The following is a 14,239-nucleotide window of genomic DNA, read 5'->3' as shown; positions in this document are numbered from 1 at the left end:
CAAATAGGAGGCGGCTCTTGGAGGTTAGTTATTCTGTGAATGGAAAGAATCACAGGGGTAGAAATAAAACTAGGTAATATGATTCAGAAAAGAAATGCCAACTTTGAACTTTTAATTACAAGCTAATTTCTATTAAACTATACCCAAGTTGATAGTATTTCCCCATTCACTGTCTAATCAACAGAGGCTTTGGTGAGTCTGATATTCGGAGGCCTTTGGAGGGGCTACCTGTTACTCTTCTTGATCTGCTGCTGTGGATGCAAGAAGAATATAAGAGGCCCACAAACCGAAGTTAACTGGTAAAATGTAGGTCTTTTCATGACCCAACTGATCAACCAGGGTCACACACTGGGGAACACACAAAGAGTACAGAAAACAGCCTTCCCTTCAAGGGGATGAAGACACACGACCTTATTATGATACAAAGCAACACACAACTGCCAAAGAAACTGATACAGACAAGCAGCCTGGAAAGTAAAGGGAAAGGACCATTCCTCTTGGTGTGGGGGAGTCAGCACTGGGGGCGTGGGGAGAGATAGGGAGGAGATGTCCAGCCCTTATGCTGAACTTGATCAAATCACCAGGACCCTAGTGCTGTTTGTGGGCTTCATCCTGAACCTCTCACCTGGTCCTACCTTGCTTTTGGGATTACATGCTACTCTGAAAGCCTCCAGCCTCCACCTGCTCACCTGAGCTCTTCATCACCGCCAGGCATCTGAACTTTGAGCAAAGCAGGTCAGAGCCCCTGCTGTGAGAGTTCTCAGGACCGTTGTTACGTATTTCAAGGACATATCATAATTGTAAATTGCATGGTGATTTGTGTACATCCTTGAACATTGTGAGGTTCACCAGGGCAGGAGCCATGCCTGTCATGTCAACCCTGCATCTGCAGTGCTAGCACAGAGCCGGGCACCATGCCTGGCACAAGGCATGCACTCAAACCATGGCAGCTGGTCAAACAGCTGAGTTAACCCAATCCTAGGGCCTTTACCCTACTCTGAACCCCCAGCACGGCCACAGCCCTGGAACCAGGGAATGGATCAGCAGCACAAGGAGGTGAGATGTAAACTGCCCCCCCTCTTCCCAAATTAGCCAAAATGATGAGGTCACCAGCTATGTGACACAACAGTTGAAATTTAGAGCTTCAGACAGTATGATGTGAATATGCCAAACAGGAGCTAAGAGCAAGACAAGAGTTTAGATTCTCACAGTTTCAAGGCCACAGAAGAAGAGATACTGTATAAGGTTAAAAAAGGAAAAAAAAAATAAATCTTTCCAGGAGAGAACCAATAAAGTCCAAGTTAAAAAGAAGCTTAACTGGTTTAGCTAGCTTCCTCTCTAAAATCCTGGGGCTGATTTCACATGAGAACACAGGTTGAGGAGTGGGAGGGAGGCTCAAGAGGGAGAGGCTATATGTATACTTATAGCTGATTCAGGGTTGTTGTACAGCAGAAACCAACACGACATGGTAAAGCAATTATTCTCCAATTAAAATAAATTAGAAAACCAAATTTAGTATTCACTGGGCAAAAAAAAAAAAAGAAGAACACAGGTTTAATGAGAAAGCATCCATCCTTAGTTTTAATGCAGAGAAGAAGAGGGGAATGCCACTTTGCTTGAACTCTGGTCTTTTTGAACCCACAGACTCAGAGAAATATATGTGGTTCTCATTTCAGCATTTATTTAACATTGTTAATTAATAGGCCTCTTGTTATTCATGAGGGCCTGCATCAGAGTTTCTGAATGAATCACCTAATTTTAGACAAGGACAGAACCTTGGAATTCATTTTTAATCCAACATCGTACTCTTAGCTAAATGATGGGAGTCCAAGACAGGTCCAGGGGGGCTCATAGAATACAATCCTCTAGGCCTGGATTCTGGGTCCAGAGTGAGGATCACACCGGTTCCCATCTACAATCAGAGAACTGCTGAGTTGATTTCCAAAGGTTGGACTGGATCACTGAGGTGTCAACACAGTCCTGCAAAAAATCTCTACTAAGAAGCAGTGTGCAACATTTGATGTGTTGTCTGGTGTGATCTTCCAGGATACATGAGATCAACTGAAACATTATCCTTTGACTTTCCTGGTGGTCCAGTGGTTAAGAATCCACCTGCCAATGCAGGGGACATGGGTTTTGAATCCCTGGTCCGGGAAGATGCCACATGCCATGGGGCAACGCAGCCCATGTGCCACAACTACTGAAGCCCATGAGCCTGGAGCCCAAGTTCCACAAGAGAAGCCATAGCAATGAGAAGCCCACACTCCACAACGAAGAGTAGCCCCCACTCGACACAACTACAGAGAGCCCATGTGTAGCAATGAAGACCTAGCACAACCAAAAATCAATGGATAAAAATTAAAAAAAAAAAACACACACATTATCCTTATTTAACCCTTCATTACTCGTAAATCTGTTCCAAGGTATGGGGAAAAAAATGTTAAGAGATGTGTACTGAAGGATGAAGAAGTAAGTGGAAATGAAGATTTCATGGGACTTCCCAATTTCCCTTGAGTAAGGGAGTGGTATCCTGGTAGTAATACTGAACTACTTCCTTACAGAGTTCCTGTAAGTACTATTCCTTGTGCCTTTGCCCATGCTGTTCCCTCTGCTACAAACATCCTTCCCACCCCTCTCACGCTTCCTGTCCAAACTACTCACCAAGACTCCGGTCAGGCATCTCTACAGATGTTGCATACAGATTCCCACGTGAATTAGATTCTGTTTTTACCTCACAGTAACACATAGCCCTACCTAACCTGACAGTCCTCCTAGGATGTGTCAAAAAGACCAGCTGCAGCATGAGGTTTGCATTAGCACCATGTATTCCATTGAGAAAAGTGCTGTGCAAACACAAGGTTATGTTTTATTAATTTATTACACCTGATTCCTTGGATTTTGATGGATGAATCAACCAGCCCAAGATTAATAGCCTGGTTTACTACACTCATTTCTCTTTCCAAGCCACAAGCCAAAATAAACTCACCCTCAGTTTATAACCTTGCAACATGTTCTTTTGCATATCGACTTCTAAATCAAACTGTGGTTATTAAAAAGGATGATTGCATCCGTCAGGATGGGCCATGTTATGCTGCGGTAACAAACAAGCCCTAAATCTCAGCCCCAACAATGACCACAGTGGTCACTCTGGGATCAACAAAAGGAGCCCAACAACTCCATCTTTCTAGACTTCACCTGACACTTTGGATTAAGCAACTCTGTAGCTGACATCAGTTACAAACACATGACTTCCTCCTTTCCTTATTCAACCACCTATAAAGCTATCTTGCAGGGTTGCTGTGCAGGTTAGATGTGATCCTGCTGTTTAGATACTCAGGTCACTGCCTGCCTTATAAGCAGCAGTTGGTAAATGATAAATGGTGGCTAGTAACACTGTCATTACCATTATCTCTTGTTCTTGTTGTTCAGTCGCTAAGTCTGATCCAATTCTTTTGTGACCCCATGAACTGTAGCCCGCCAGACTCCTTGCCTCTCTGTCCCTGGGATTTTCCAGGCAAGAATACTGGATGAGTTGCCATTTCCTTCTTCAGGGGATCTTCCTGATCCAGGGATCAAACCTGTGTCTCCTACATTGGCAGGCGGACTCTTTCCCACTGAGCCACCAGGGAAGCCCACCATTACCCCTACTCATCTTCAAATGATAATAATGATATTGTTATTATAATTCTTATACGCCAAGGGTTCCTAAACTTGTCTGCAAATTGGAATCACCTGGAGATCTCTCTAACTCCCAGTACTTGTGTCTCAGCCCAGAATCAGTGAATTAACTCATCTTGTGTGTAGCCCTGGCTTTGAAATTTTAAAAGATCCCCAGATGATTCTAACGTACAGACAAGTTTGAGAACCACTGTCCCAGAGGCAGCAAGATGTACATCTATACAGACACATATGCCCAGGTGTACACACACTCACCCACACACATACAAGCTGGTCTGCTCCCAGGTTCCATGATCCTGCCACCTTTATGACAGTGGTGTTCATATCATTCGGGTGAGCGAGGTTATATAAGGCAACAAACAACCCCTAAATATCAGTCCTAATAACAACCACAGTGGGCCCCCTCCAGGGTCAAATAGATGAGCCCAGCAATCTGGTTTTTCTGGTCTTTACCCCATGCTAAAGGCTATGCATTTTACCTTCAGATCTCATTTCCTCGTTCATAAGTTTGCCAGGCCCACAGTAAATCAGAACCAAAAATACGATACTAGTGTGAACAGATTGGGAGGAGATTTGGTCGGAGGAGAGCCACTGTACTACTAGTAACCCCAAGGCTACTAGTAACTATTTCTTTGTTCAGCTCTCCATCCCCAAGATCCAAAACGCAATAGCCTAAATTAGTAGAAACGTGAATAGGTATTAATAAATGAATTATCATCACTAATAACCTGAAAAAGAAGTGAAAAGCAGACACAGGATCTCAAAAATACAGCATCTAAGTTGAAAACCTTATGGGTCAGCTTATCACCAACCATCATGTTGATTTCTCTCTTTTCGCTCATTTCTCTCAGGTTGAAATTACATCCACAGAGATGGAAATAAATGAGATCAGGAGATCTATGAACAAAAACAAGGACCTTGAGTAGTAAAGAATCTACCTTGCAATGCAGGGGACTCGGGTATGATCCCTGGTCAGGGAACTAAGATCCCAACTACTAAGATCCTCAACTACTGAGCCCACACATCGTAATTAGAGAATCCATGTGAACCATGGAAAAGATCCTGCATGACTCAACAAAGATCCTGCATGCCACAATCAAGACTCCGACGTGGCCAAATCCATAATCAATTAATTTAAAAGAATGTATATAAAAAAATGGGGGGCCTTTCACCTGGCAGCAAAGCCCCTGTAGGTTGGGTGCAGACAACAGTATGAATACAGACATCTTACCACCAGCACACAAGTGATTTTCAGCAGATCATCTCTTGCTCTGTTGAATGCTAAGTCTCGACAGAATCTGGAGAAAACCAGAAAATCCAGCTTGTTTGCCCTAGTTTGGGCAGCTTAATTTAGGAATCACACTGGGCTTTCCATAAACCCTTTACCCAAAAATGTATCCTGTGTTGTGAACACATGAGTTAACTTGGGGCCCAGGGGGAGGAAGCACTGTGTATGATTCCATAATAGTTACTCTACTATTTTAAAACCAAATGGAAGCCTCAGGCAGCAAAGTCAAAAAAAGAAAGAAATCATTTTCGTAAAAGTATCTGAAGGCAATCATCTCTCCTGATGTATTCTGAGCTGTCAATGGTTCTGCTTTTTTCAGAAGCTCATTCAATTATCTCTTACTTCTCTGGACCAGGGAGAGGCATTTTCCTCCCATCTAGAGTTAAAGAAAAAAAACAGGAGGCATGATCCTCTAACAAAAGCCTGAAATGAAAAGCAGTAACTACTCCCAAGGCCCTTATTGTGGAGGAGTCACTAGGCAAAACTTTGAAGGGTCTCTGTTAGTGATCTATTTTCTCCATGACTATCACAATAGGGAGAGGAAGAAATACGGGATCCATAGCCTCAAAACACCTTGCTCCGCTCCTAGGTGTGCAACAGTGGCAAGCCACTTAATCTCTCTGAACTTGTTTCCTCTCTGTAAAATGGAAACACCTTTGTGACAAGGACACTCTAAGAACGAAAAAAATTATGTAATGCATTTTTACATTCAACAATGTAAATACCCCTTCCTCTGATCACTGTCAAACTCTCAGGAACACACTAGAATGTGAACTTTTAAAAAGTAGGTACAATGCCTTACTTATCTTTCTATAGCCAGATCCTAAACACTTAGAGATAGCAGTTGCCTCTTCAGCATCTATTCCATTTCTCTCCCGCTAAGCAGCATCCCTCATTCATTCAGACCTCATCTGCAATTCCAGGGGTGGGTCCAGAATGGCCTAAGCCAATCAGTGTTCCTCTGTCACCATGATTGGTTCAGAGACAGAGGTGTGTCCTGAGATGATCCAATCCGAGGGAAGCTCAGAAATTTTGTCCAAAGTCTCTGGGAAGAGAAAGGACCTCATTCTTCCCTGCATGTGAACCAGCTATCCACTGGGCAACCTCCAGCACCCACAAAGCACCCAATGAAATATTTCCCGACTATATGAATAAAGATGAGTCTGTGGATAAACAGAGAGCGATGAAATCACGATTCTCAGAACAGAACTGTAGTAAAACCCTATTAGTACACAGACTGCTGGTTATGCAGCAGGTAAATCAAAGACCAGGGAATGAGAGAGGGCTTCTGAGGCTGACAGATGTGGACCAAATTCTGGTCCCAGAATTCTAGTGCCTAAGCCTGGGACCTCAGGCAACTTCCTAAGCCACAATTTCTGTCTAAGCCACAATTTCTCTCTGACAAACACAACTATCACAATTAAATAAGAATTTTTTAATGCATCTATTAATAGGGAGAAAAGATTGAGAGAATATACCCCAAAATATTAATAGCAATTAGTCCTAGGTAGTTAATGGAAGGACTTTTATTTTTCTCTTTTTTTGTGTGTACAGTGTTGGATTTTCTATAATGAACATAAATTGGTGGTCTAATAAAAATAAAAGGAAAATAAAAGCAAAGACGATGGCAATTAAAGCATCCAGCCCAGCACGCATGACACAAAGTAGGAAGCCAGCAAATGTTCTGTCCCTATGAACACCCTTCAAATATTTGGGAACAGCTATCATATGTCTATTTCTTGTTAAATATCTCAGCTAACTTAATGTCATCCTTACATGACTTGATTTCAAGGCTCTCTGCAAAGGCTCCATCTGTTAAAACCCCACTCCGGATATCATAGAACCCGCTCAGAGAATCAGCCGCAGAACTTGTTTGCTCATTCATCTGTTAATTCATTCACTGAGTAAACACTGATTAAAAACATACTATATTGGACATCTTGCTTCTGCCTACCCCCCATTCACAAATGGTTTCCATATTTCCCCGGGGAACATCTGCCTGCCTTCATTCTCAGTTCCTGGGCTCTGGGGAGAGCAGACCCTACTCCAGCTTCTTCGGGGGCTGGCATTTGATCCAAGGTGGCCAATCAGAGCATCGCATTCACCTGGCCACCGCGATGGGTTAGGAACAGGCATGTTACCCAGAGAAGACCAATCAGAGACATTGAAGAAGAAATCTCTCTTTCCTGAGATTTCTGCTGAACTGTTGGAAAGGGGCATTTTTTTCTCCTGCTGCTAGAACTGCTGACATGCTTTGCCACCACAATCCAAAAAGAAATCAGAGGCAGTGCTGAGAGATGAGGAAAACCTGTGTAAGCCTTAGCAACACAGTCTAAGGCTCCGTGCCTTCGGTTCCATCCCTGCACTTTGCAGCTACATAAACCAGCGAATCCCTTTTCTGTGGAAGGCAGTTCAACTTGGGGCTCAAAAGAAACCTAACTGGTGAAATTTGAAGTGTTCTGACATCAGCTACATGCCAGCTATGCACAGATGAAGCAAGATGATCCACACCATCTTTCTTGGCACTTGGTCTGATGTGGAGATAGCTACAAACAACTACAATTATTTAAAGCCAGTAAGATGATTGCTTTAATTAAACACTACGTAGAGCAAGGAGAGCACAGGAAGGTGGAGTCCGGACAGGCGTCAGCTAAGAAATAGCATTTCAACCTCCTCTGTACCTGCATTCAGGCAGTGAAGAATTACTGGTTGGGGGAGTCAAGATAACACTGTTGACATAGAGTCATCTCACAGTAAACTAAAACCACAACAGCCCACGTTTCCCGACGGGAAATGATACTTACAAGCTCTGAAGGGTGCTCTCTGGTTGAGCCCACAAAATAGAAACAGCCACCAGCAAACAGCCCTCCCATGCAAGAATTTCACCCCAGTGTTACAGATGATGCTACACTCTTAAATAATACTCAGGCTGGTTTTTTTGATTTTGAGTCCATGAACTTAAGTCTTCACTCGAGTTTTACTGCCTATTTGGACTACTGTTGATATAATCACAAAAACATCATGACAGACCGCTGAAGATGAATAACCTATTTACTACCAAATGATAAAAGAGAGAGGACAAGAGTAAGCCTCTGGTTCCATAAGACATTTCAGGATGAGTTAGAAATGTGACTGATCTCGGAAAACAACAAGGGCGACAACAGAAGCACCTCTGGGAACATCTAATTTGCTAAGAAAGGCCCTGAAGGTTGCTCTTTTTAAGTGAACAGAGCTAGTGTCTCTTTGTTATCTTTGATGATGCAAAACTCAACAGGAGAGTTGTGCAGGTAAGTCAGAAAAGGAGGACATCGCAGGACACATTCTCCTTGCCTTTGTGGTTTCCAAACACATCAGCGATTCATCTGGTCCGGGAACACAGCTCCAACTTTCCAGAGCAAAGAATCTTAGAGGTGGAAAAATTAATACTGATGGAACACGTCCACGTGATCTCAAGAGAGGTGCTGGGGATGCGGTAGGAGGGACGGATGCCTACCAGATAACGGGGATTGCTAAGAAGCAGCTGGGTTCTCTCTGTTCCCAAGGCACTTTTAAGATTTCTTCAAGTGCCATGTGAATTCCACTTCCCCTTCTTGCTTGCCACGTGACTTCCCACAAAGACTTAGCTGCCCTTCTTCCTGAAAATGGGATTACTATTTTTCACGCACTGACCAGGCCACTACTGGAGTCCAGGCAGAGTCAGGCAATGGAGAGACCCATAGTGTACGACAACCCTGGCAAGGGCCTGGTGCTTGGCATGTGTTCCGTAAAGGCTGGGGGTCAGCAACCCCATGCCAATTTCCTCTAAAACTAAGAGGGGGTGCAGGCTGAAAGCTCACAAAGGGAAGTTTTTTGTTAATGAGTTTAACAACAACATTTATGTTTAAAAATTTTTTTGCTTAAAAAAAGGATATACAATAAGATATTCATTCACCCCAAACCCACCATCACCTTGACTTCTTCTCAAGAATTAAATGGTACTGCCCACAACCACTTTCTTTTTTGGTGTGTTTCCAGCAAAGTCTATGCAAAAATCATCAAGCTTTTGTATGTGTGGGGTGGGTTTGCATAAGCACTAATCCCTCTTTCTACCCCCCTCCCCAAACACGGGAGGGAGCATACCACACACACTTTTCTGCATACAGCTTTTTTTAACCTAAGAATGTATCCTGGAAAGAATGGATAAAGAAAGTGTGATCTATTATATATATATATAATGGACTATTACTGAGCAGTAAAAAAAGAAGGAAATCCTGCCTTCTGCCACAACAGAGATGGACCCTGAGGGCATGATGCCAAGTGAAATTAAGTCAGAGAAAGAAAAAACACTGTACTATCTCACTTTTAAGTGGAATCTAAAAACCACCAACAAAAAAATCCCTAGGCATAGATGCAGAGAACAGACTGGGGGCTGGGAGATACAGGCAAAGTGAGTCAAACGTACACACTTCCGGTTCTAAAATAGACAAGTCACGAGAACGTAAGGCACAGCACCGTGACTACAGTTAATAATACAGGAGATAACGGGACTTCCTGGGTGGTCCCATGGTTAAGAATCCACCTGCCCATGCAGGGGACACGGGTTCGATCCCTGGTTCGGGAAGATTCCACGTGCCACGGGGTAACTAAGCCTGTGAGTCACAACTCCTGAGCCCGAGCTCTGCAACAAGAGAAGCCAGGCAACAGAAGCCCAGGCACGCAAACAAGAGAGCCGCTCCCACAGCTGGACAAAGCCAGAGCGCAGCAACAAAGACCCAGCAGCCATTAAATAGATCCATAAATCTTAAAAAAAAAAAAAAAAATACAGAATTCCATATTTGAAAGTTGCTAAGAGAGTACATCTTCAAAGTTTTTATCACAAGAAAAAATTGTGTAGCTATGCATGGCAACACACACTAACCAAATTTCGTGTGGTGACCATGTAGCAATATACACAAATACGGAATCATTATATTGTACCCCTGAAGCTCATGTTATATGCCAACTATAAAAAGAAAAACAATTAAAAAAAAAAAAGAAATGCATCCTGGAGCTGATTCCTTCTTGGTATATTTGACGTATTATTTTAAACAGTGGCCCAGTATTCTCCTGTAAGGATATATCTTAATATCTTCCATCAATCCTTTTCTGACATACATTTATTTCAGTTGCTTCCAGGGACTTGCTATTTCAAACAATGCTGCAAGGAGCTTACATTACACACATCTTCACACTACAGGTAAGACGTGTTACTAGAGGAAAGGTGGGATTTATATGATAAAATCCTTGGAAACTAAATATATATGGGCTTCCCTTGTGGCTCAGCTGGTAAAAAATCTGCCTGCAGTGCAGGAGACCCCGGTTCAATCTCTGGGTTGGGAAGATCCCCTAGAGAAAGCAAAGGCTACCCACTCCAGTATTCTGACCTGGAGAATTCCATGGACTGTATAGTCCATGGGGTCACAAAGAAGTGGACACAACTGAACAACTTTCACTTTCACTTTCGTGTGTGTGTGTGTGTGTGTGTGTGTGTGTGTGTGTGTGTGTATTTATATATAGGAAAGATGGGATTTATAAGATAAAATCCTTGAGGTTGCAAGAGTCAAAAGGTACAAACACTTAAAATGCTGGAATGGCCTTCAAAGAGTTTGGACTCACTTTTACTCTCACGAACAGGGTCATAAGGATGCCAGTCTGTCCAACTACATTCATAGAATGGTTTGTTTATCAAATTCAAGGGAAGAAAGCAGGGCAGAGATTCACTCTTGTCCCACGGTCTCTTCCTGGCCCCGTGACACCACACATGATTCTACTACTGCCTGAAAATTCTGCCCCTTGGACGCACAACCCGGAAATCAGAGCTTAAAACAGAATGAACATCAGCACTGGTGTGCTGAGCTGGCTCGGGCTGGCTCGAAAGAGCCGACTGTGCACATCTCTTCCCAAGCCTGTGTTCAGTGACATCATGTTGGTAGCTTTAAATTGTTCATGGTGGAAGTACTGATACCACAGAGATGGGCAAATGCTAGTCAGGGCTTCTCTTTTTCCCCCCAGAGACCTCTGTCAAACATCAGCCCATTGAGGCATACTACAGTGGAAACTGAGGCTCTGCTGCCCCTTTTTACAATATGTCTGCTCTCAGTAGGATCACAAATTCTTGGAACCTCAGAAGTGGAGGAGATCTGAAGGGACAGCTGATCATTCTGTCTTCTCATGCTGCCTCTCCCCTAGTCCCTGTGCTGAGCCATAAGCAGACCCTCTCCTCCACTCCTCTACGCCTCTCCACCGTATTCCCATCTCTTTATTGCTTAGTGCTTATTCTTAATGATACTCTACAGTGTAGTAACTGCACACACAGACTCTAGGCTACACTAAAAGACAGCCAGGGGTCAAATCCCAGCTCCGTCATTAGCAGCTCTGTGACCTTGGGCAAGTGGTTTAAACTACTGCACCTTCGTTTCTTTGTAAAGCACAGATGATAATGATAACGCCTTCCTTAGATGTTTGTTCTGAGGATTCAATGCGTTAAAACAAGGACACAGAACAGCGGCTGGCACACACTAAGGACTAAGCAGACGTACACTGTTATCACTGTTTTCCAGTTCACTAAGCATCTTTCACAACATCTAGGCTGTCAGTTAACACTTTTGTTGGATTTTAATTTCAATCACTATTTTTCACTTCTACGTGGCAGCTTTTTAAATCAACTTATTCTTTTTCCACCTTTCATTGCATTTTTGTATCCTTTTTAATCATTTAAAAATATACTGTCTATAGTCTCGGAGAAGGCAATGGCAACCCACTGCAGTACTCTTGCCTGGAAAATCCCATGGACGGAGGAGCCTGGTAGGCTGCAGTCCATGGGGTTGTGAAGAGTCGGACACGACTGAGTGACTTCACTTTCACTTTTCACTTTTATGCATTGGAGAAGGAAATGGCAACCCACTCCAGTGTTCTTGCCTGGAGAATCCCAGGGACGGGGGAGCCCGGTGGGCTGCAGTCTATGGGGTCGCACAGAGTTGGACACGACTGAAGTGACTTAGCAGCAGCAGCAGTTTATAGTCTCTTTTAGACGGTTTTTTTACTTTCAACTCAAAGTCACTCCTTTCCTAAATAGTCCATATGATTTAATTATGCACACATCTTCAGAGTTCTTTCTGCGGGAGTCTGCCAGGTCTGGGTTGTTGAAATAACCCAGTGGAGTGACTGTGTAAACACACAACACAATCCCTACTGTTGTGCTAGAGAGCCCCACAGTAGACAGTAGCCAGTTTTTATACTAATTTCTCAACTCAAGTTCTCATATCTCGTGATAATAACAATATAGATTCCACAACCACATATGGTATAGCCCCAGATTTTTCATTTCTTCCTGGTGACTTTCTCTCCACTCAAAAAAAGCTTCCTCTCTGTTTCTCCTGACAGTGGGGCTTTTCCAGTCCTTTTTCATGAAGACATGTAATGTTTAAAGCTCCTGGAAATTCATGTCTACCTTGGGCCCAAGTCTCATTTCTAGGCCTACTGTGGTCTCAAAACCTTAACTCCTAGACTCTACAGCTGCTTTGTGGATGCAAAAGCCCCATAAGTTATTGTGCCTTCAGCTCATATAACCATTTGGCTTGGATTTCTCTCCATTTTTGACACTTGGGGACTGATGAGCTCCCCTGGATATAGTTATTATTTTTCAGTCAACTCTGAAAGGGACTGCTGGCATCCCCTTTCCAAATTGGGGAACCTATGTTGGAACCTAACCCCCAACATGATGGTATTAGGAAGTGATTAGGTCACGAGGGTAGGGCCTTCATAGATGGGATTAGTACCCATCTATGGTACCTATTAGTACCCATCTATGGGATTAGTAGAAAAGAGACCTCAGAAAGTTCTCTTGCCTCTTCCACATGTGAGGTTATAGCACAAAGAAACAGGAAGTGGGCCTTCACCAGACACTGAATCTGCCAGCATCTTGATCTTGAACTTGCCAACCTCCAGAACTGTGAGAATTAAATTTCTGTTGTTTATATGCAATCCCGTCTATGGTACTCTACTACAGCAGCCTGAACAGACTCAGACAACTCCTTACCAGTGAAGAGAACTTGGGAAAGTTACTTCTCTGAACCTCAGCTCTCGAGGGCTATTGTGAGGCTCAAGACAATTCAAATGAAGCGCTTAGTTCTGAAGCCAGGTGGCCACAATCAAATCCAGTTCTGTCACTTACCAACTTGGTAACCTTGAACAAATTACTCAAACTCCAGGGCTCAGTTTCTTCTCCTGCAAAACAGAGATATAGCAAGGATTAGGCAAGTCACAAGTCCCCAGCACACAAAAAGCCTCCAGTAAATCCTAATCACTACTGTTTTTTTCCTGTACCAAGAATAATAACCCAATATAACATTTCCATCCAGTAGTATTTCAAGCCAAATAATATTTCTCCAAACCATTATATTTTACAGAAGATGTTTCACAAATGTTTTTGTCATTTAACATTCAAAACAGTCTGGTATACGACAAATAAAGAAATGAAGATATTAAAAAAAAAAAAGAAATGGAGATTCAGAGATGTCAAGTTGTAAGAGTTCTTTATATATTCAAGTCAAGTAAACTTGCTGAAGGTTGCACAGCAAATAAAGAGAAACCCCAAATCAAACTCCTCTGATGAAGGGATACAGTTTGGCTGGACTACATTGTCCCAGGGACATAGAAGGTGGAGCCTGGCGATCCTTTCAGACTCATAATTCTATGATTAAGGATGCTGGGACTCTGGGCTACGTCAGCAAGTCCGGGTCTCAGAAAAACACTCAGCTCAACTTGAATTTGAACTGGTCTCAGTCATTCCACCCCTGACTTGCTTCCTGCTTTAGGTATCTACACCACAGAGAAAGGAAAACAAACGTACATTACACCATCCTTGTCACCCTCAGAACTCTTACAAAAGAGATTCACACAAACTTATGAATCAAAGGGAGTTTTCATAAAACCCAAGGTAAACAATATCCCATTCGAACCCATTCACCAGCATCAAGTGTAAAGATCAGAGCAAGGTCTGCAATGTCTAGACACTCATTATTGCCTGCAACATAAAGAGAACGCTTTTTTCTGGCTTTCATTTTGATTAAATCTTTAGCTGCCTGAGGTGTTTTCTCTTTGCTTGTCATTGGAGACTGAGACTACCGGAAGCCACTTAACCAGCCTCCCGTATTCACAAAAGATTCAGGGGCCCTGCCTAATTGTCGTGGGGGAACGTTATCAGCCGATCACGTCAACCACTCTGGCTGCGTTGCCAGCAATCCTCTCGTTCGC

General features: G+C 43.1%; 1 protein-coding gene across 11 annotated transcripts in view; it reads right to left on the bottom strand.

Moving 5' to 3' along the window:
• The window catches only part of CYRIB (CYFIP related Rac1 interactor B), a 147,762-nt gene that overhangs the window by 95,932 nt on the left and 37,591 nt on the right, over positions 1–14,239 (bottom strand). For 6 of the 11 annotated variants that reach the window (XM_059893173.1, XM_059893172.1, XM_059893175.1 and 3 more), the window contains one exon: positions 13,158–13,210. The gene's annotated coding sequence lies outside the window, so the exon portion shown is untranslated. The other 5 variants (XM_059893176.1, XM_025001483.2, XM_059893171.1 and 2 more) reach the window with 4 other exon arrangements.

Source organism: Bos taurus, chromosome 14 (assembly GCF_002263795.3).
Source record: "Bos taurus isolate L1 Dominette 01449 registration number 42190680 breed Hereford chromosome 14, ARS-UCD2.0, whole genome shotgun sequence".
Classification (NCBI taxonomy): domain Eukaryota; kingdom Metazoa; phylum Chordata; class Mammalia; order Artiodactyla; family Bovidae; genus Bos; species Bos taurus.
The sequence above is the reverse complement of the archived record's forward strand: the minus strand, read 5'-3'. Positions and strand labels throughout refer to the sequence as shown.